This window comes from Pseudorca crassidens, chromosome 10, assembly GCF_039906515.1.
Source record: "Pseudorca crassidens isolate mPseCra1 chromosome 10, mPseCra1.hap1, whole genome shotgun sequence".
Taxonomy (NCBI): Eukaryota; Metazoa; Chordata; class Mammalia; order Artiodactyla; family Delphinidae; genus Pseudorca; species Pseudorca crassidens.
In genome coordinates, this window is record NC_090305.1 from 87,420,943 (window position 1) to 87,443,497 (window position 22,555).

Below are 22,555 nucleotides of genomic sequence, written 5' to 3' on the forward strand. Positions count from 1 at the left end.
GTCAGAGATAACAGTAATGAATAATAAAATAGAACGTTCGTAATACTACACTGTAATAAGAGTTATGTGACTGGTCTTTCTCTCAAAATACCTTATTATACTGTACTCACCTTTCTTCTTGTGATGATGTGAGATGATAAAATCCCCACCTGGTGAGATGAAGACAAGTGAATGCCAAAGGCATTGTGACATAGCATTAGGCTACCCGCCATGATGTTGTCAGCAGTTGGATGTCCGGAGCAGGTGATGTTATGGTTGGAGATCCCGGGCAGGAGAGAGTGCACAACCCAAGATTTCATCACGCTGCTCAGAACGGTGTGCAATTTAAAACTTAAGAGTTTGTTGTTTCTGGAATTTTCCATTTTCAGACCACAACTGACTGCAGGTAACTGAAAGCACAAAAAACGGAACTGATGCTGAGGTGGGAGTAGTGAGCTCATCCCTCCCTGACCTCAAATCCCTGGCAACCACTGATCTTTTTACTGTCTCCATAGTTTCGTCTTGCTTAGAATGTACTCCAGTTGGAATCATGCAGTGCGTAGCCTTTGCAGATAGGCTTCTTTACCTTAGCAATATGCATTTTATGTTCCTCTGTCTTTCTGTGACATGGTAGCTCATTTCTTTTTATCACTGAGTAATATTCCATTGTATATATGTACCAGTTTATTCATTCATCTACTGAAGGACATTTTGATTGCTTTCGGTTGTGAGTAAAGCTGGTATGAACATCTATGTACAGGTTTGTGTGTGGACATAAGTTTTCAACTCCTTTGGGTAAATACAAAAGAGTGAAATTGCTGGAACATACGGTAAGAGTATGCTTAGTTTCATAAGAAACTGCTGAGCTGTCTTCCAAACTGGTTCTTCTATCTTTCTTTCCCACCAGCAATGAAAATTCCTCTCGCTCCACATCCTGCCAGCATTTGGTGTTGTCAGTGCTTTGGATTCCAGCCATTATAAAAGGTATGTAGTGGTATCTTGTTATTTTAATTTGCAAGTCTCTGATGACATATGATGTGGAGCATCTTGTGCTTCTTTGCCATCTGTATTTGCATCTTTGTTGAGGTGTGTGTTCACATCTTTTGCCCATTTTTTAATAGGGTTGCTTTTTTTCATATTGTTGAGTTTTAAGAGTTTTTAATCTATTTTTGATACCAATCTTCTGTCCGATGTATGCTTTCCAAAGATTTTTTTCATGTCTGTGGCTTGTCTTTTTATTCTCTTACCTGTGTCATTTGCATAGAAGATGTTTTTAATTTTAACGAAGTCCAACTTATCAGTTTTTTTCTTCCGTGTATCATGCTTTTGGTATAATATCTAAAAGGTTATTACCAATTCCAAGGTCACCTGGACTTTTCTCCTGTGTTATCTTCTAGGAGTTTTATAGTTTTGCAGTTTAGTCTATGATCCATATCAGGTTAATCTTTGTGAAAGGTGTAAGATCTATATCTAGATTTTTTTTTTTTTTGGCATGTTGTTGTCCAGTTCGTTGAAAATCACCGTTTGTTGAGAAGACTATCCTTTTTCCATTGAGTTGCTTTTGCTTCTGTGCCAAGTATCAGCTGACTCCGTTTGTTGGGTCTACTGCTTGCCTCTTCAGTCTGTTCTCTTGACCTGTTCATCTATTCTTTCACCAGTACGACAATGTCTTGTTGACTGTAGCTTGATATTAAGTCTTAAAGTCTGGTAGTGTCAGTCCTCCAACTTTATTCTTCTCTTTCAATATCATGTTGGCTATTCTGGGTCTTTTCCTTTTCCTTTTGAACCAGTTTGTAGATAGCCACAAAATAATTTCCTAGGGTTTGGATTAAGATTGCATTGAATCTATAGATCAAGTTGAAAAGACTGGGATCTTGGTAATATTGGGTCTGCCTATCCATGACATGAAATATTCTTCATTTATTTATTTTTATTTCTTTCATCAAAGCTTTGCAGTTTTCCTCATGAAGATCTTGTACATATTATTGTTAGATTTATCCCTGAGTATGTCTTTTTTTGGGTTGCTAATGTAAGTGGTATTATGTTTTCAATTTCAAATTCCGATTGCTAGTATATAAAAGAACAATTGAGTTTCGCATGGTAACCTTGTATCCTGCAACCTTGCTTAGTTCCAGATTAAGATTTTCTACTTAGACAATAGACAACCATGTCATCTGTGAACAGAGACAGTTTTATTTTTTTCTTCTCTTTTTCTTATATTACTGCATTAGTTGGGACTTCCAGTATGCTGTTGAAAGAAGTGGTGAGAGGTGATATCTTTGTTCCTCATCTGAGCAGAAAAGTATTTAGGTTCTTACTGCTAAGTACTGTGTCAACTGTTGGTATTTTGCACATGATCTTTACCAAGTTGAGGAAGTTACCTGTATTCTTAGTTTACTGAGAGTTTTTATCATGAATGGATATTGGATCTTGTCACATGTTTTTCTGCATCTACTGATATCATATGATTATTCTTCTTGAGCCTGTTGATGTGATAGTTTGTACATTAATCAATTTTCAATTAATCTATCTTTTGATAAGCAGAACTTTTTGATAAAATCTCATTCATGTTTTTTTATGGTTTTTGCTTTTTGTGTCCTATCTGGACTTCTTTGTAATGGGATTCTCTTTCATCATTATCCGGTAAAACAGTAGGAAATAATTTAGGACGTTTTAACAACAGCATTTTGGAGTCGTTAAAAATTACTGAGAATGAATTCTTTCATAAGCCACGCTAACAAACAACTGTAGCAAGGGAAAAGAAACAGAACATGGACCTTAAACCATAGAATTTCTGGCAAAGCAATCAGTGAATTTTTAGCTTATAAACCCCTCAGAGTTCACCTTAGTTTAGATAATATCAGCCTGCCTGAGAAAGCAAGTAGACGGGAAATCTAGCCAGCTGGCCCTGCACTCAGTGGGCAGCACCCCCAGAGGTAGGGGCACTATTTTCTAATCAATCAAAGGTACCGTCCCTCAAAAAAGCCTTCTAGGGAGACTGCATCAGCCCTGAAGGTGTTGATTCAAGCCCTTTGACAACCAGTTGTCTGAATAAGTCTTATTTAAATCTTAAGTGCAGAACCAATGCAAACTACGGAAGTTCTGCTAGTTTTGAAAATGTGATTTGTTACAACTCGAATAATATACTGGGGGACATTTGAGCACAACGTGAATTTTGCACTTGTGTATGTGTGCTTTTGTCTGCAGGAAACGCTCGATAAATGCAGGAAATGCACCTAGCTAAACCCAGTCCCATAGGTATATACAGAAAGCACACGCAAACATACCTTAAACCATCTACTTCAGTTCAACATGTGTTATACACACCCATTCACATCTGGATAACCCCGTTTCAATTCCAGATAACCCTGTTTCTACTGCTCACAATAACTTACAAGCTGAACCCTTCTAACACCCACTTCTAAGAGCAAACTTTAGTTCGTATCTATTGTAAAGTGCTGTATTTATTGTCATATTTCTGTGTTTATTAAATGTGTAAAATTGTGCCACTGCTTTTATTAGGTTCCTTTTAAAATTTTTTATGTTTATGTGTCACTGTTTTTGAGTGCTGCACCCCGACCCCATTTTTCTCATAAGCCTTGGGGTCTTTATTGTGTGAATTTGCATAATGTGATAATTTCTATAATGCAGCACCTATGTTGCATTGTAGTGGAATTGATGTATTTAGTTCCAGTCATGAAGAAGCTATTGCCCAAAGAATCTAAACCTAAAATAGCAGAAATTGTCACAAGGTAGAAAAGGAGAGAAGAGAGGTGTGTATGATTCACCACGTATCTCTCACCACTCCTACCTCATGGGAGAGGGAAAGAGAAAGTTATCCCTGTTTCATCTTGGCTTCCTGAGTCCTCCTCATTCTTTAAAACCTGCCGCGGTGCTGCTTCTGGATTATACTCATGGCTTCACCTTGGCATTTATCCCTCTACTTTGTGTGATGGTGAGACATGTGTGTCCTTCTTCCTTTCACCAAAGGCGAAGGGCCGGAACTCTATGTTTGCTGTTATAACCTGTTTCAAGGTGTGAATCCTAAGAAGTGCTTTGTGTGGAATTACAAGAGTTCTTGCTACAAATAAAGGTTCTAAGACATCATCTTAGGTGAACTAGGATGAAAGTTGTTGTTTAACACCTAACTGCCGAGCACAATGCTTGGGTGATAGTATGTACTCAAATATCTAATGAAGGAAATAGTGAATGGTTACGAAGGTAATTGGTAGCCCATAGATCTGTTGAGATAATCAGTTAATCTGGAAGTTCCGAGATAAGGCTGTATTTAATCAATAATTCTCTATATTGTTGTATCACTTACAAATAACAAAACGAGTAATATGGAAACAGTTATTTTGGCTAGGAGGGAGAGAAAGGAACCTATAAGAACCTTGCATAAATTATGCTTTTTAAGAAAGTCCTGTCTCTTGCATTTGACCTCAAGATCTGAAAATGGAAGTGTGACCCTAAGTAGTTTCTGATTTCTAACTAACTTTGCGTAGGAAAGGCATTTAGATAGGTGTAAACAGTTAGGAATGGTATTAAATTAAGCATATGCTGTGTTTCCATCACACTGTTACTGCTCATACCTGGATTCGAGTCTCCCTTCCCTCTTCAGTGGATTCCTGCCGTCCTCTCCCCTCTCCATGCACATCTCCTGACAGCCTATTCTCAGGACAGCCCCTTCCTTGAACAGTCCTCTTAAAATGTGAATTAGATAACTTCAGGCTCCTTCCTGCCGGGCAGCCTCCCATAGCCCGCCATCTTGCTCAGAGTAGAAAGCCAGTGACCTTCGCTTACGTGGCTCTGTGTCCTTCTTACCTCTCTGTCCTGGACCCACATCTCCCAGTCCTCTCTCTCTCTCCCCTACGCCCACCTCTCACCTCTGCTCCAGCCTCAGTGCTTTCGGACCCTTCTACCTATCAGAACGCTCCAATATTTTCTGTGCACCGCTTCCTCTGCTTGGACCATCACCGTGCAGATATTGAAGGGCTCCCTCCCTCCCCTCCTTGAGCGCTTCCTTCTGATGACACCTTCTTAATAATCCCTATCCAGACTACGGTATTTAAAATTTCACCTCCACACGCTCCCCCCGCCCCCCCCCCCGGTTCGTTCCCTTTTCTTTGCTCGTATCACCTTCACTTCCTAGCCTGCTCTGTAGTTTTCACTCTATGTTAACTGCCCATCTTTCCCATTCTAAAACATAAGCTTTAAAAGGGCAGAGATCTTTCTGTGTTTTGTTCACTGATGTGTTCCCAGGGCTTAGAATAGTGCCGAGAATACAGTGGGTGCCCGATAAATACTCTTGAATGAATAAGACTGTTAATCAGCATTTCACAAATCCTTCTACCACTGCTGCAGTGTGTTTCTAACGGTTTCAAAGTTCACTAACAGCAAGCACAGCAGGCTTAAAACTAGAAGGGTAATGATGAAACGGAAAACAAAGTTCCAAGTACAGCCAGGCCGAGCACTAAAACTGCAGTTTTGGTGATGAAAACGCTCAGATAGGGACTGTTCACATAAAAGCAAAAGGAAAAAAATCTATTAATGTTAAGGTGACATTTGGAAGGGACACATATAATTTGTCTTCTTAAATTTTAATTACTAGGAAATACTTATTGTTATTTGTGATGTTTTCCCCTCGCCATTCTATTAAAGATAAAGATATATTGACTATAATAATATTGATTCAGCTCTTTCAAAGAGGGAACAAAAACTCTTAGCCTGTGTTTTTCCATTGGGATTGTGCTATTTAAAACAGTGGGGCAGAAAAGCAAGTGAGCATGACTGTTTAATTACATTTAGAACATGCTACCAATTCAACTATTGATTTTACTTCATTTGCCATCTTATAATATATTATATACTTTTTCATCCATTCTACATAATGTTATGTATAGAATTTCATATTTATAAATTATTTTAATATTTAATGCCTTCCCATTTAGGTTTTTAAATCACATGTTTTCTAATAAACTAAAATAATCAGCATCATGCTGAAAATTTAGGAAAAAGGTATAGATATAGATCAAACCTTATGACATATAACAATTTTGAGCATTTTTAGAAAATGCAAAACTGTGTCTCTCACTATTAAATGTACCAAATTATATGTATTAATTAGAATTTATAGATTCATGTAATAGAAACTCTGTGTAATGGTACAAATACTGGAAAGCAGTATATAATGAAATGTAATTCATATATGTAGGTAATATGGAAACTGAAATGTAAATTTATGTGATTTAATAAGGTTGTTATTGAACAACATAAAAATTGAACATGGAAAAGCTTGGCTTTATTAGCATGGGATGCAAATTATTTTAAAAATTTTATTTGAAACATAAATTTTACTGCTATGTATAAGGGTTCTAATTCTCTTGTATAACAGAGCCATGATATTTTAGAAGAGTGATAAGATCATTAGCAAAGATCGATATAAATACTACATACATACTTGTTAGTGTGTGTATGTGTTATAGGTATAGCTTATAACCACTGATGTATAACAGTAAATATTAAGTGAACAAAACTGCCATATATAGCAAGCAAGTTGGTAATGGCATTTCATCATTTGTTACAGCTAGCAAACGGGAAAAGAAATATCCGAAGTATATATGGCTGGTGTTATTCAACACCACTTTGGCCTTTGTCTGCAGGTTGTTTTCTTGATCTGTGAAAGCATTAGGGAATGACCACTAATTAGTGTTATAAGACCAAACGATGGTAATATCGGGTGCCACCCAGGCTATCTGAGTTGCTAATGTACAGTCCCATTCCAGGAGAGCTGTCACTATAAAATCAGGTCAGCATGGCAGCAGAAATCTATAAATGTAGTGCCTATGTCATACCCTATCATCTCTGGAAGGAGCACGCACCCTGTCTTTTTAAAAGAGGTTTCCATATGCTGTAGGAGACATCTGTGATAAATTAAGCACTTCTTTCTAGACACTGAAAACATAATAGTGATATAATTAATTACAGTCATATTCTTGTTAAAATTGTTCAGAAAAATTACACCTTTTTCGATTAGCATGAAATATAAGTGTCAAATCCGTAATAAAACCCTGATCAATAAAACAATAATAATTGTGTTGTTAAAAGCAGACATCGCAAGGTGTTCATGGCAACATATTTTAAAGGTTAGAAACCCTTTTAAAATAAACGGATTTCATCTTTACACTATGTCATCTAAATCATTACTGTGTTTGTGTATACAATTATAATCAGACGATAAATTGCAGCTATTGAATGGATTAAGTCTGCACTTCTTGACCTCATAAATCTGAGATTGTCATAGCTTTAGAAAATGCTTGTGTAACAATCAGTTGATTACATGGCATGAGCAGCTGCGTGTATGTTAAATATGAAAGGGAAAGGGTAATGCAGAGTTCAATGGTAGGACTTTGTAACATATTTGACACTTTCCTTTAACACTTTCAAACCCTTCCTCTGGAATGTGCCCTACATTTTAGTAGGTTTACACATGTCATAGAAGGATGTTAAGAAAGTTTGAACTAACCAAATGAGCTCTAACTGAAATGTCAGTATTCCTTAAGATTCCCTGGAAATATCCATTCATGTTAAATCATTGTATTTTTAACAGAGTATCCTGAGGAAGGATGTAGTGGTGAGAAATACTTCGCAGTACACTTGAGTTAGCGATGTAGGGGAAAAAAGAAAACTTCGCCAATCCAAAATGGCATTCTAAAAGTGTACCATTTGCACCGGGTATGTTAGGCCTCTATGACACCGCCTCAGTTTATATATAAAAAATAAAAAAAGTTCAAAATTATAAAAGTGGTTATCTCACCACTAATGAAAGTAAAATACTTAAAGTAGCAATACACTACTGGTTTCTGTAAGAGGCTATCCCTGACTCTGCTATTTTATGCTTAATTCACGGGGTATTATGTCCATATTAAATCTTCTTAGGAGAATTAGTTTTAACTCAAATTTATCTATTTGTATATAGCTTCCACCTTCAAAAATTTATAAGAATATGACCCAATTTTGAAAATCTCATATATTAAAATGGTATTAATCAAAGATTCAAAGAGAATTAGATTATTAATAATGAAATATTTTCATTTACTTTAATTTTCTCAGATGAAGGGAACTAAAGTGTGCTTTAAGCGTTAGTTAGGAATTTACAGCCTGCTCGTAAAAGTGGCATTTTTCTCATTTTGTATAAAAAGAGAGTATAGAATAGCTAAATAACTAATCCCAAGGTCACAACCAAAAGGGGAATCGGGGAAAATCAAAAGAGAATCCTGAATTTCAAGGTTCTGAGAAACAATTGCCTTTTTATAACTCCAACTTAATAACATTTAATGATTAAATTACCATGAAAATAAAACATCTTGTTCGAAAAGCGGTCTAGTGTGGAAAAATACAAGACACTGATCTATGATACATGCTTAGTTTCATTAAAACAGTCTTATCATAGATTAGACCTGGAGTATCCCCACCTGCCTGGGGAGCCTGCCAGCTTTCAGAGGGCTGTGTAAGGGAGCGTCCACATCCTAGAAGAGATGGGATGTTTTGCCTCCATGGATTTTGACCCAGGTAGTTGATGATCACAAACAGTTGCACAGATGTCTCATTCTGACTTTTGAGGTCGTATCCACACAGATTGCAACCTCATTGGATGTTGAAATTGACAGTTTTGTTAGATATGCCAAGAAGACTGATGTTGTAGTCTTTGGTAACTATGAAAAGCTGCTTACTATTGCCTAGGAATAATGGTTAAGATTTGAGCGTCAGTCTTTGCATTGGATAACGTACTTACTGTCTTTCAAGCAACCCGCGATGAAATTATCGTTATCCTCAATATCCAGATTAGAAAGTTAAGGGATTAAGTGTATTGACCAAGGTCACAGAGCTGGAGGATGGTGTAATCAGATGTAGGACCAGGTTTCTGAACTTCCAGAATTTAAATTCTTAACCCCTGAGCAATACTGCCCCCAGGCTTTGCTCTTCTCAGCTCACATTGATGTCCCAGACAGGGGCTTCTGAACCTCAACAAAAAGCCTTTCAACAGGCTGCTTTAAAAGTAAACATGTTAATCCCAAATTTTGGCCTAAATGTGACCCATTGACCAGTATGGCTGGTTTTCTTTTTTTCAACGTCATTGACTTGACTAGCTGTATGATAAAGTACAGCTCCTCCAGTTATCAGTGTTGATGGGTATTCCATTTAGGTGAAAAATACAGTCAGTTAAAGTTTACCGTTTCAGTCAGACCAGAATGTTTTTCAAATAAGTAGTTAAACCAATCAGACAACTGCTGAGAGGAATATTTCCTTTAAATAGAGTGCTTGTTTGCCACCGTATGAACTGAAAGGGACTTACTCAAAATTTGTCAAATCAGTTTGTTGTTTTCTTTAGCATCATTGATAGAAACATTCAATGAATTAATTCCATCATTTAATTACTTTAGGTAAATATGCCAAATGGAAATATTGGCATTTGGGGTTCTTTGATCTCGACGGTTCTGTGGCATCAACACAACCTTGCTTAACTTGATTTTTTCTTTTTTTTTTTAAAGAAGTTTCTTTTTGTGTTTTTTAAAATTAATTTATTTAGTTTTGGCTGCATTGGGTCTTTGTTGCTGTGCGTGGACTTTCTCTAATTGTGGTGGGCGGGGTCTACTCTGCCTTGTGGTGCGCGGGCTTCTCATTGCGGTGGCTTCTCTTGTTGTGGAGCATGGGCTCTAGGGCACACGGGCTTCAGTAGTTGTGGCACGTGGGCTCAGTAGTTGTGGCTCACGGGCTCTAGAGCACAGGCTCAGTAGTTGTGCTGCATGGGCTTAGTTGCTCTGCAGCATGTGGGATCTTCCTGGACCAGGGCTCGAACCTGTGTCCCTTGCATTGGCAGGCAGATTCTTAACCACTGTGCCACCAGGGAAGTCCCAACTTGGTTTTTTCTTAACTGAGTTCAGGCAGTTTTTTCCACCATGTTCCCCCTTGCTCTCTGGGTTCCTCCTTCATTGTCTTTCTGACTTTTGAAAGTACCTGTTTCTACCAACATAGGGTCTTTAAACATGTTTTTCCCATGGACGTGTTTCCTCACTCCCTTGCCCCACCCTGTCCCAGTTTCAGTATGTCTTCAGATTTAAAGTTAGTGGTCCCTTCTCTAAACAAGAGACCCTGACCTCTGTGACTAGGATGAAAGCCCCTACTGCAGGGTACTGGGACACATGGTACCTTCCTTGGTAGCAGTTGTCTGCATACTTGAATTATATATTTATTGGTGTCATTCTCTGATTAATGCCCGTTTCTCAACAGCCTGTAAGCTCCATGCAGACAGGCACCATGTCTGCTTTTGCTCATCATTTTCTCCCAGTACCTATGACAGTCCCTAATATATATTAGATAATGTTGAATGAAGGGGTAATGAATATCATGCTGAGTAATCCAGACTTGGTACACCTGTGAGTAAAAAGGTGAATCCATTGACTTCTAACCAACTTTAATGAGATCTGATTTGCAATAAATAAAATGCACCCATTTTTAAGTGCTTTTGAATTAAGTAGTTTTGAATATGTTGTTTTTCCATAGGCTGCCTTTTCCCAGTACTGAGCTGTAACACAATAGTTAAGTCTTCGGATGTCCCTGGACTTCAGACTTTGTCTGTGGATAAGGGATTAGGCTGTTCCTCAGGTCCCCGCCCACTCTAGGATTCTAGATCTGTGCTCAGGCCATGTGTACTTGCGAGCACCTTTAAAGATATATTTTCTTGAAAGGACAGCTGTAGCTTTAGAAACTTGTCAAAAGATCAGGTCAGCCTAGCCTGATGACGTTAGTAGTTATTTGCTTACACACTCCTTCTTAATGTATCAAATTTGAATTTTTAAGTTATCTCAACTTTGAAAAATGAGGATCTCGTCCCCTTATGATAGCCTTTCTCTGAATATGTGGTTCGATATCTTAGTTAACATTTCCATATCCTAGAGAATTCTTTCACTGTATATACGTATATCAGACCATCATATTACATACCTTAAATATATTACAATTTTATTTGTCAGTTATACCCCAATAAAGCTGAGAAAAATTCCATTTCTTAGAATTGAAAACAGAATATTTAGACCACTTCAAGTAGAGTTGTGGTAGCTCTTTTCCATCAGGGCCACTGAAGCAGCAAAAGAAAATTAAACCAGGCCTACTTTATTTATTTATTTATTTATCTATCTGTCTATTTTAATAGATCTTTATTGGAGTCTAATTCTTCACAATACTGTGTTAGTTTCTGTTGTACACCAAAAAGCATAAAGATAAAGATGTTTCTCTTCTTTCTGCCTATTTTTGTATCTTCTTCTTGCCCACATACTCTCTCCTTCCCTCCTCCTCTCTCTCTTTTTTTTCTTCCTCACTGCCTCCTTCCCTCCTTCCAGCCTTTCTTCCTTCCTGATCGCCCTCCTTTCTTATCTTAATAGCAGGAATACAGAAACAGTCCATTGATCTACTTTTTGAATTGAGAGCAAGGAATAACAAATTGTTCACCAGATGTAACACATAATTGAAAACATATTCAGACACTGTTCTATGGATGGCAATTAGAGAAAGATGAATTGAATAAAAAAAGGAAATAAAAAGAGAACAAGAACAGATGAGCAGTGAGAGCAAAAACACCCAACAGGCTAGAACCCCCCATAGAGGAATGGAAAGAAAAGAGGAGACATAGAGGGAGCCTGACACAACCACTCCCTACAGCGGCATCTATTTTGATAAAATAGAGGCTCTCTATTTTTAGGTGAGATATACCCAGTGGTGAATATTTAGGACATTGATTCTCAGATGATGCCCTTGCACTGGACATTTGAAGCGGAATATTTTTAAATGATCTAATTCACGCAGAAAAAAATACTTTGTCAATAAAACAATCTCCCTTTGAAGATTGTTCTCCCATTATTTCTTAATTAAACCTTCATATCTGACTCTGCTTCTCTCTACTAGCATCTAGATTTAGCATGAAAATAGATGTTTAGTTATATTAAGAATAAAAAGATCTGTATTTTAGGGTAGAGCCTTTCAACCAAAAGTGTATAAAAAGCATTCATCGAGGTAATTGATGTTAAAAATATTTTTTCCCAGTATGTTTTTCCTTTGTGAAATTTTAGTACATGAATCCGTTTACTTAGTTCGAGAAAACCAAATGGGACAAAGGGCTTATAATTAAAGTAGTAGTTGGCCACCTCCATCCTCAGTGTCTCTAGTCTTACTCACTGAGGAAATCACTTTCAAGGGTTTTCTGTGCAGTTCTTTGGAGTGTTTGCTTCCAGAAGTTAAATAATATGGTTAATTTATATATCTCAATTTATCAAATTTGAATGTAAAATATTGGACATAAACGATGAGAGGCTTATGCTACATCTATCCTACCTTGCCCCCACTTACTACCAATTTTTGATAAGTTTTTTGCCTCTCTAAAGAACTTTATACTTTTAAATAGTGTATTTAAACTGCCATTTCATGTTCACCTACTACCCTCAACACCCTACTATAGAAGATGGAAATATTAGGACCCCTGTTTTCTCTCCACCTATTTTCTCTACCATATGTCTCTTCCTAATTATAATACCACATCTCAACTTGAATCTTTATATAATTTTCATTCTGTTCTACAAAGATAATTTTGTCTTCTATTTTTATCTATAGAGAAGGGGGCTTAGACAGCCAATGGAAGGCATTTTATAAGAGGAATGGTAGTACACAGTGGGTGGTATAGTTCTCCAGGGTGGCATTTGATGTAAATCCTGTTTCCTGTCTTTCTTCAATTTCATTAGTAAAATATCGATTAATTTTTGGAGTTTGGAGTAGAATAGGCTGTTTAAAGGTGACTTCATGTGCTGAATCTTGGTCAAAGGTGAGCATGGATCAAAAAAGATTTTCAAAGGTGATGCAATCACACTTTGGTTACAAGAGTATATACATAAGTCTTGAATCACGTCTTTTTTTAAACTTTTATTTTATATGGGACTATAGTTGAGTTACAATGTTGTGTTAGTTTCACGTGTACAGCAGAGTGATTCAGTTATACATATACATATATCTATTCTTTTTCCAATTCTTTTCCTGTTTAGGTTATTACAGAATATTGAATGAAGTTCCCTGTGCTATACAGCAGGTCCTTGTTGGTTATCTATTTTAAATATAGTAGTGTGTATATGTCAATCCCAAACTCCCAGTTTATCCCCCCACTCCCTCCCCACCTTTCCCCTTTGGCACGTCTTGGAGTAAATCTTTCAGGGTTGTATGCAATGGTAAATCCCTGATACTGACGGTGATAAAATCGCAAAGCAGTTCTCATTAGAGTATCTGGTCTGGGTCAAAGTAAGAAGAAACCTGGGATACTGCCATGTTGGGGATGTTAAGAAGAGAGCAAGTTTTGTTCTTTAAAAAGTTTTTTTTTTTTTAAATCAAAGTCTCTAAGATGTGGGGTTTGAATATAAAAGTGTTATGGGTATTCTTTGAAGTGTCAATTTTGAGGATGGAGTATAAGTAGAAGGCAAATTAGCTAGGACGTGAAGGGGTGATGAGAAAAGGCATCTACAGAGCTTGCTTCAAGAATTTTGTAGTGAAACTGATGGAACAAATTGGAAGGGAAAGCAAATTTTATCCTCAAAGTTACGTCTCAAGTGCCATCTTTCCATGAGACCCTTTCTGCCCTCTCCATCCTCTACCTCATTAAATGTCATCTTTTCTTCTTTCTCATTGTCATGGTCATCTTTCTTTCTTTACCACGTCGTGCTTCCTCTCTTAGGGAACTTGTCCACCTTTTGCCTTGTGTTAGGTTATTTACAGCGATTTGATGTCTGCTCTATTAGATGATAAATTCATGTCTTATTTAACTTTACTCTCCCACCACGGAGCCCAAAGTCTTCCATGGAGCAGGCATTTAATTAAAAATTTTTTTTAACATAGTAATGTATTCATGCCTGACTAAAAGATATATGTATCCAGCTGTTTTCTTTATTTCCTCCTTTTGTTTATTCCTTCCTTCCTTCTTTCCCTTCCTTCCATTTTTTCCCACCTTCGTCTTTTGCTTTATTTTTCTTTCCTTTCTAACAAAGAAGAGGCCTGTGCATGCACGAATAAGGAAAAATGTGTGTGTAGATTAGTAGAATCTGAAGAACCTAGAAAGAGAAAAGAGAATAGAAATGATAAAGAAGAAATGTGATCCACATATTACAAAAGGCAGGAAGGGGAGGCAGGAAGGCGGGCAGGAAGGGGGAGAAGGAAGGGGGGCAGGTAGGGGGAGAAGGAAGGGGGGCAGGAAGGGGGGACAGAGGGGGGAAAGGAAGGAAAAGAGAATGCATAATCCTCTCTCTGAGGCCAGAGTGGCCAGGCCAGGATATCAATGTAAAATCTTAACTGAACTTGAACGGATATTATTTCAATGATGTTTGCCTAGATGTCAAAGTAGAGGAGTGTTTAAATTCCTGCCATTCCTCTACACTAAGAATAGATTGAAAAACAAACAAGAATCAAATTACTGTAAGCACATTTCAAGTATCAGTGAACAAGGGATTCTATCCAAAGAGGAAAAAAAGACAGGGGCTTTGTATAGTTTTTGTTTTGGAAATCAGCAGTCCATGAAACGACTGTCTGCATTCAAAGTAGCTGTCAGAACTGATGAACATTTTTTTATAGACTAATATTACTTTTTGAGTTCTATAGGCATCCTGCAGGTTTAATTAAAGGGAATCTCAAGAACCTAAAGAAAATTATGGCATTTAATACATTTAAAATGTACGAAAGCGAGCAGAAATTTCAAGGAAGAAGATGCTAGTTACTTGCCAAGCCAAGACCTAGGGTATCTTGGTGAATTGAAAAAGTTTCAGGGTCTGGTTATCCCTTTGAAGGCTCACAAACTTGACTTTATGCCCTAAGAGTAGAGTGACCTCTTAAAGCCAAACTCACATTAACCAAATTGGTAACACACAGACTTACTCACTGGAGTACCATCTTCTCAAAGTCCACTGAGAAATGTAATTGTCAAGGCCTCAAGGACATGCCTGTCCTCTGTTTGGCGCTATATCTGTTTCCAGGCAAGCTGTGTGGGAAGATAAATTGTAACTAGAATTTTACTTGATGTATTTTGAATTAGAGGCAGCAGGGTAATATGGGTGGTTCAAGGGTTTTATAGAATCCATTGACAATTGTCCAGTGCACCTATATCTTTAAGAGGAATCTATCTGCTGCTAGGACTCCACAGGTCCCATGGACTTGATATTTTTTTCAGTTGGAATTCCTGTGGGACTTTCTATTTACATCATATTTTTATGTGTTTCTCAATATCATTATATTTATATAATCTTCTGCATTCACAAAACGCATTTACATAAGTTATATCATGATCTCCCCTGCAGTTCGTACTGACATTATCATCTACATCTCACAGGAAGGGAAACTGAGGCTCAGAAATGTTAAGTGACTTGACCAAAGATCCTACAGATGCTAACAATATGAACTTTTGAAAACAGGAAGCATAACTTATATTTTTTATAGTCCCAAGAGTAGTGTTCTATAACTGAGAGGCACTTGTAACGTATCTGTTGATAATAGTAGGTTTATAGATATGTGTAATAACAAAACTGATATGCTTAAATATTTATAGAAATAGTCGTCACTTGACTCAATATTTCACAAGTTTTTCTTTCAATATTGAGTTTTCTTTAATGCATTTAAAATGTGACTTGCTTTATAAAATTTGGATTTTCCCACAATATTCTAGGAACTCATCTATGTTTGAAAAGGTGAATGACTTTGACCTCTTATTGTAAATTTAAAAAGGACAGATGATTTTATTCTCTTGGGTGGCATATCAGTTACTGTTCTTAGTTGCAAACAACAGACTCCACTCTAGGAAATTTGAGCAGAAAAGAAATTTACCGATGGGTATAGTAAATACAGCCTGTGCTTTGCCCAAATACCCCTAAATTCCTCTTACTCTGCTTGTGTATTTCATACCCAGATTCTCCAGTAATTTTCTTCGAATGTTGTCACCTGCAGCTTTCTTCAGATACCCGCCCAGTGGCAGCTACTGCTGCTTTGCCAGTCCAGAGGGCCTGAAGTGCCAGGGAGATTAGGTCCAGTGGGGCAGAAAATGACTGACTGGCTCCCCTGACAGGAAGCATGAAATTAGCTCCTATGCTTCCAGTGGGGACAAACTCTGGATGTAATTTAAACCCCAGAGCTCCTTAATAGGATGGGGCTGAGGCTGGGACTTTGCCTGAGATCTCAGGCATACTTGGTTCTGAAATCCTTCCCTGTTCTGCTTTCTCTACTTTCTTACTGGTTTCTCCTGGAAGCCCTATAAAAAGTCATTTATACTAAACCCTTGTCTCAGGGTCTCCTTCTGAGGAACCCCGCTGTAATAGGTTTTCAGGGTTGCCGTAACAAAATAGCACAACCTTGGGTCGCTTAACAGAAATTTATTCCTGTATAGTTTTGGAGGCTAGAAGTCCAACATCAAGGTGCCAGCAGGGTTATGCTCCCTCTGAGACTCTGGGTAGAATCTTTTCTTGCCTCTTCCCAGCTTTGGTGGCAGCCACAGTCCTTGGCATTTCCTGGCTTGAAGCTGTCTCACTCCAATCTCTGCCTCTGTCGTCACATGGCATTTTCCCCGTGTGTTTTTTATTTTTCTCTTGTGAGAACACTCATCATATTGGATTATGAGCCGGTGACTTTATCTTAACTTTGATTACATCTGCAAAGACCCTATTTCACAAATAAGGTCACATTCACAGGTGCCAGGAGTTAGGAGTTCCCCACATATCTTTTTGGAGAGACGTAAGTCAGTCCAGGACAGGAACCTAAGACAAATGAAGTTAGGGAGCTCACAGGAAGGGCCGGAGTCTGAGCCTTGGAGACTGCAAAGCCAGGAACACCACCCTACCACAAAGGAATGGTTCCCAAGAAGAGACACTTGTGCTTACTACGGACACCACAGCTTTGGTTACTGCTGCTGCTGTTGTGTGTGAGATTCTAGAACGTCTGCCTTCCTGCCGTTAAGAGGAAGGCCCCTCTGCTCTCATGAGAATGTGAGCTCTGTGTATGGTACCAGTTTCTCCATGTTGCTTCTTTCAAAGTGAAGTCTCATGTGGAAAAAGCCAAGGTCTGAAAGGGAGGTGAGAAAGCAAGTTTTTCACCTTCTATCATGGGGATGCAGGACTCCTAAGATGAGACATTCTTCCAGTACAGGAGGAATTTTCCAAATGTGCAACATAGGCAGAGAACACAGAGAGCACAAGCCACCACTGCAGTTCGACTCAGTGACAAATTAGAATGCCTCAGGTTGTATAGAACCTTCTCTGCCTTGTTAGACATGAGTTTCATTCTTTTTTGGAAAAAGAAGAAACAAAAAAGTTTTGACTTGGGAAGCTTGTTGTGACTCTTTATATTTTCTCACTTAAAATACAGTTTTCCTGGGGCTTCCCTGGTGGCGCAGTGGTTGAGAGTCCGCCTGCGACGCAGGGGACACGAGTTCGTGCCCCGGTCTGGGAAGATCCCACATGCCGCACAGTGGCTGGGCCCGTGAGCCATGGCCGCTGAGCCTGTGCGTCTGGAGCCTGTGCTCCGCAACGGGAGAGGCCACAGCAGTGAGAGGCCCGCGTACCGCAAAAAAAAAAAAAAAAAAAAATACAGTTTTCCTTACTCTTCCTTGTCGTTGGTGGACATTGACTTTCCAGTTCATTATCAGACTAAAACCTGTGAGTATTCAGCTTTTGGCTGTGTAATTATTTATTACAAAGTCCTTAAAGGTATTTATATTTAAATTATTTGTGTAGGAAGAAAAACTTAGATTTGAAAAATGTAGAGAAACGATTTCATGTTTCATTCATGATTTTTCTGTGACTAGCTCTTTTTAAACCTTTTATATATTCCTTTATGAGACTTATATCTATCTTTAGGTAAAGTAGGAAATTATCATCTATAAATGCTATCGTTTTTCAGTGGAAGGGGCTGGGGTCTAGTTAGGTGAATGGTACTGGTTTTGTTATCTGTTTCTTCATATTGCCCGGCACACAGCCTACAAATGACAATCGATATTTGTTAATCGAAAGAGAAGGAATAGGATGCTTTGGGGTTCTCATTTTTTCCACTGGAAGATTTCAAAACTTGACACATGAAATTTCTTTGGTCAAAATGGAGGTGATTTTTGAACTGTGTCATCTGTCTTGTCACTCACACACAACAAATGCAAATTACTAAGCTGCGGGTTTTGATGGACGGCCAGACAACTGTGATCTTATTTTTGTTCAGTGGTCAGTACTCGAGAGCAGGCGTCACCAAACAATGGCCAAATCTGGCCCACCACCTGTTTTTGGATGGTTTGTCAGCCAAGTATGGTTTTTACATATTTAAATGTAGAATGTAGGAAAGATGGGGAGTATTTCAGGGAGGATAGATGTTAACAGAGTTGAGAACATTGCTTCTTGGCCGCCAAGCCTAAAATATTTACTTTCTGGCCCTTACAGCAAAAGTTTGCTGATCCCTGTACAAGAATACATCTAAATAAGACTTCTGTATTGAAAGCATTCGGTTTCCCAAGAAATGAGAGTTTACTGAATGGGTTACTACATTTTTCATGAAGAAAATTAGACCTAAAAGGAAAATAATTGTATCTGGGAAAAATACACTTAAAATGAAGAAAGTACGATCTGGGATTGTAAATTAAGACTACAGAGTGCTACTCTCCTATCTCTTTTCTAGAAATGTATAGATGGAATAACAATGTCCACCTTAAGGCCACAAAATACATACAGAAATGATTCGTTATGTTTGTATAACACCTGTAACTTTTCAGAGCTCTCTCGTGATAGTATTTAATGTCTTGCAGCTATATTTTAGCAGTAACTCACATTTTTTTTTATTGTTTAGCACTATGAAACTCAGTTGTGTGTACATTCTTTTTATCTTTCATGATGACAGGTATTCTGTTGCTCGACCGAGAGATTAAGTTGGAAAACAAGAAATTCCTCGGATACACTACTTGGCTAAAGCTTTTTCTGGCTGGAGTCAGTCCTTGAGGCTCTAAGATACTAGGACAATCTTAAAGATATCTTTATTTCTTAATTTAGTAAAACAGTGATAATGGTTTTGAAAAAGAACTCTCTGTGCTCAAAAAATGTATTTTTTTTGGTGTAGATTCTATGTACAGTGTGAATATAAATATTACCCCAAAGACTTCAACACCCGATGGGGAGAGTAATTTAAAACATGGTTATTTTGGTTATCAAGAAGATGTTGCCAAATAGTGTGTTAAGGGATCCCTTTTGAGACCACTGTTTTCATCGTGTTGAACTGGCTTAAAGCTCCAAAGGCATGCTAATTTGATTTAAATGAGTTGAAGTTGGGAGATTATACATTACAATCTAACATATAAGGCATTCAAGGTATGGCTTAATAGCAACTGGTATGGAGAAGGCTTCAAGGTTTTAGTTGATTGTTAGCTGAATGCGTGTCAGTGGCATGATGGGGTTGAAAACTGTTTGTGATCATATGGTACAACAATTTAGCTCAAGCAAGGTGATGGCTCCTCTCTATACTGGGACCCCAAAGTGCTGGATCAAATTCTGGATAATACACTCTAAGAGGGTAGAAGATCAGGGATGGCAAATAGGTTTTGTGTCTTCTGTCAATTCTCATTGTTTGTGGCTGCCTCGAGAAATGGGTTGAGAAGGATTCTGAGGGCTTATCCAGGCCCAGTGGGAAATGGCGCTGGGTTTGTCTGTCAAGGAGGTCATGCATTATCATTATATGTGTTCAAGACTGGGTGACAAAGGTGATGTAAAAGTGCTGACAGAAGGGTTCAGCTCTCTCATCTCCTGTGCGTTTTTATTTTTTCTCATTGGAGGTTAGCACCTGTTAAAATTTTCATGTCTCTTAACAGCGCCATCTCTTAGAACAGGGGTAGGCAAACTATGGGTAAGCAGCTAAATCTGGTCTATTGCCTGTTTTTGTATTTTAAATGTAAAATGTGAAATGTCATGATTTGAATTTGTTACTCAGCTTATGTTTGGTGGAATCTCACAAAAGGTGGTAAGTCTCACTTTTATTATCTCCAAAAAAGTTTATAATAATATATTGGATTTTGTTTTAGGCCAGTCGTTTTGGGGGGTTAGGGAGAAGATTGCTTGCTTTTTAATATCTAGTTTTTATAATGTTAGTTTTTAATATTAATCTTACTTTGTTTATCATGCTCAGAGACTATATTGTGTCATTTATTGTTTATAGGGTGTATTCAATATTTTTCAGTCTGTTACATATTCCTTTGAATAGAGCTCATTCATGCTTAAAAAGGATAGTTTTATATAGCACATGAAAATTGGTATATGGTTTTTAACTCAACGTTATTAGATGTCGTTTAAATCCTTATTTATTTTTAAATAATTTGTCTATCCTAGACTGATAGTAATGTGTAGGAGTATCCCACAGGACTGTATATCTGTCCGTTTATCTCTGTAGATCTAATTTTTTTTCAGTGGCCTTATAATGAATTTATCGAGAGGAGCTATTGAAGGTAGAAAGATACTGATTCTAGACGACTCCAAAAAGAGTTTAGAGATGGGCTTCTATTTATCTGGCCAGCACAGCTTCTGTCTCTGATGTAAGATGCTGTTAGTGAGGACTTCGTTCTTACACCAAGTTAACAGAGCAAGAAGATGCTTAGCCACCCATCTCCCTAAAAGATGGAATTTCTGGAAATTCTATTTGGGCTTTGGATAGCTTTGTCTTTGTGTTTATCGGACATTTTTATGAGTGGATGGATGAAGCAGATTTGTTCACCTAGCTTGTCAAACCACATATTTCCATTATGTCTCATTACAGTTTAAACTAGTCCAGAAATAGAATACTCAGTTTAGTTAGACATAGACACCAGGTAGTTTGGTCTTCAAATATCACTAGTCATAAAACAGTTATTCAAATGCCATTCGAAGCAGGAGCCTTCATGTAGAACAAAGAGATGAAAAGCTGCTTGCTGGTCTAGAGGGAGGACAGAGAGTAGGACAAAGGATGGAGGGCTACAGAGGTAAGGGAGGTCTCTAGGACCAAGGAGGATTCAGGGGAATAGATGAGAAGACAAGTGCTTCAGAGATTTAAAAAATAAAGATGTGTAGATAAATATAGGTGGCTAATTGCACCCCAGTGTGCAAAGCAGCCCTATTTACAGTAGCCAAGACAGGGAAGCAACCTAAGTGTCCATCAATAGATGAATGGATGAAGAAAATCTGGTATATATGTACAATGGAATATTACTCAGCCATAAAATAGAATGAAATATTGCCATTTGCAGCAATGTGGATGGACAAAGAAATTATCATACTGAGTGACGTCAGTCAGACAGAGAAAGACAAATATCATATGATATCACTTACATGTGGAATCTAAAGAAAATGATACAAGTGAACTTATTTACAAAAGAGAAGGAGACTCACAGATATAGAAAACAAACTTATGGGTACCGAAGGGGAAAGCTGTGGGGAGGGTGTATGGGATTAACAGATACACACCACTATATAGAAAATAGATAAACGACGATGGTTTACTGTGTAGCAGAGGGAACTATATTCAGTATTCAGTATTTTGTAATAACCTACAATGGAAAAAAATCTGAAAAAGAATATATATATTTGGCGGGCACACATTCAGGAAGCTTCTCCACACTTTCCCGTTCTTAGCCTGTACAGGGCCTGCATGTGGCAGGATTGAGCCTGGTGAGGGTTTTGTTTTTGTTTTTGTTTTTAAGGAATGTGCTGAAAGACATTTATTAATATAAAAACTCCGGCAGAGCAACTTCATTTTATGAAATTAACAGTCAATTTCAAGTATGTGCTAAATACACAGGGGAAGAGAGGCATCATTCAGCATCAACAGTACTGCTTACTGCTCTCTTGTGCTCTCTGGCAGTTAGCAGGACCACATTCTCCTATTGGGTCTCCAACAGTATGATTAGTCCATATATGTGTGTGTGTGTGTGTGTATGTATATATGCATATATATATATATGTGTATGTGTATGCAAACTGAATCACTTAGCTGTACACCTGGATCTAACACAATATTATAAATCAACTATAGTTCAATAAAAAAGATAGGTGGATAATTAAAGATATGTGGATTATTATGAGAGCTTAAATATTTTTATATAATAGTGAATGTTAGAATGTTGAAAACCATCAGAGTAGTCACCAAAGGTACACATAAACCCCGCTTTGTTTCACGTGATAACATCAGAGGGAGTAATTTTTTATGGGAGTATTGTAAACACAGTTTACTGAGACTACCTACATTTAACTGCAGTCCTTGATGAAATTTTAAAATTTGGGAGAATTTCTATTATTTCAACTTTTCGCGTCAAGTGAGATTCATCAATACTTTTTTTGCTGTATTACTTGAATTTAGCCTTTCCAAGTTCTCATAAAGGTAGATCACACAGTACTAGATATTAAACCTGTACATTTGCTTTGCTCTGACACAGATATCAAATTAAGGGGAGCAAGGTGCTATTTGCTAGATATCATCCTGCTTCCTACTCTACAGAAGTTGACTGTTACCTTCACAA

At 37.7% G+C, this 22,555-nt stretch overlaps 1 long non-coding RNA gene across 1 annotated transcript in view; it reads left to right on the top strand.

Moving 5' to 3' along the window:
- Positions 1 to 22,555, top strand: part of LOC137233134 (uncharacterized) — a 515,352-nt gene that overhangs the window by 77,628 nt on the left and 415,169 nt on the right. Inside the window, exon 2 of the long non-coding RNA XR_010947312.1 lies at positions 887 to 963. This is a non-coding gene — a long non-coding RNA (uncharacterized lncRNA). The remainder of the gene's footprint in view (positions 1 to 886; positions 964 to 22,555) is intronic.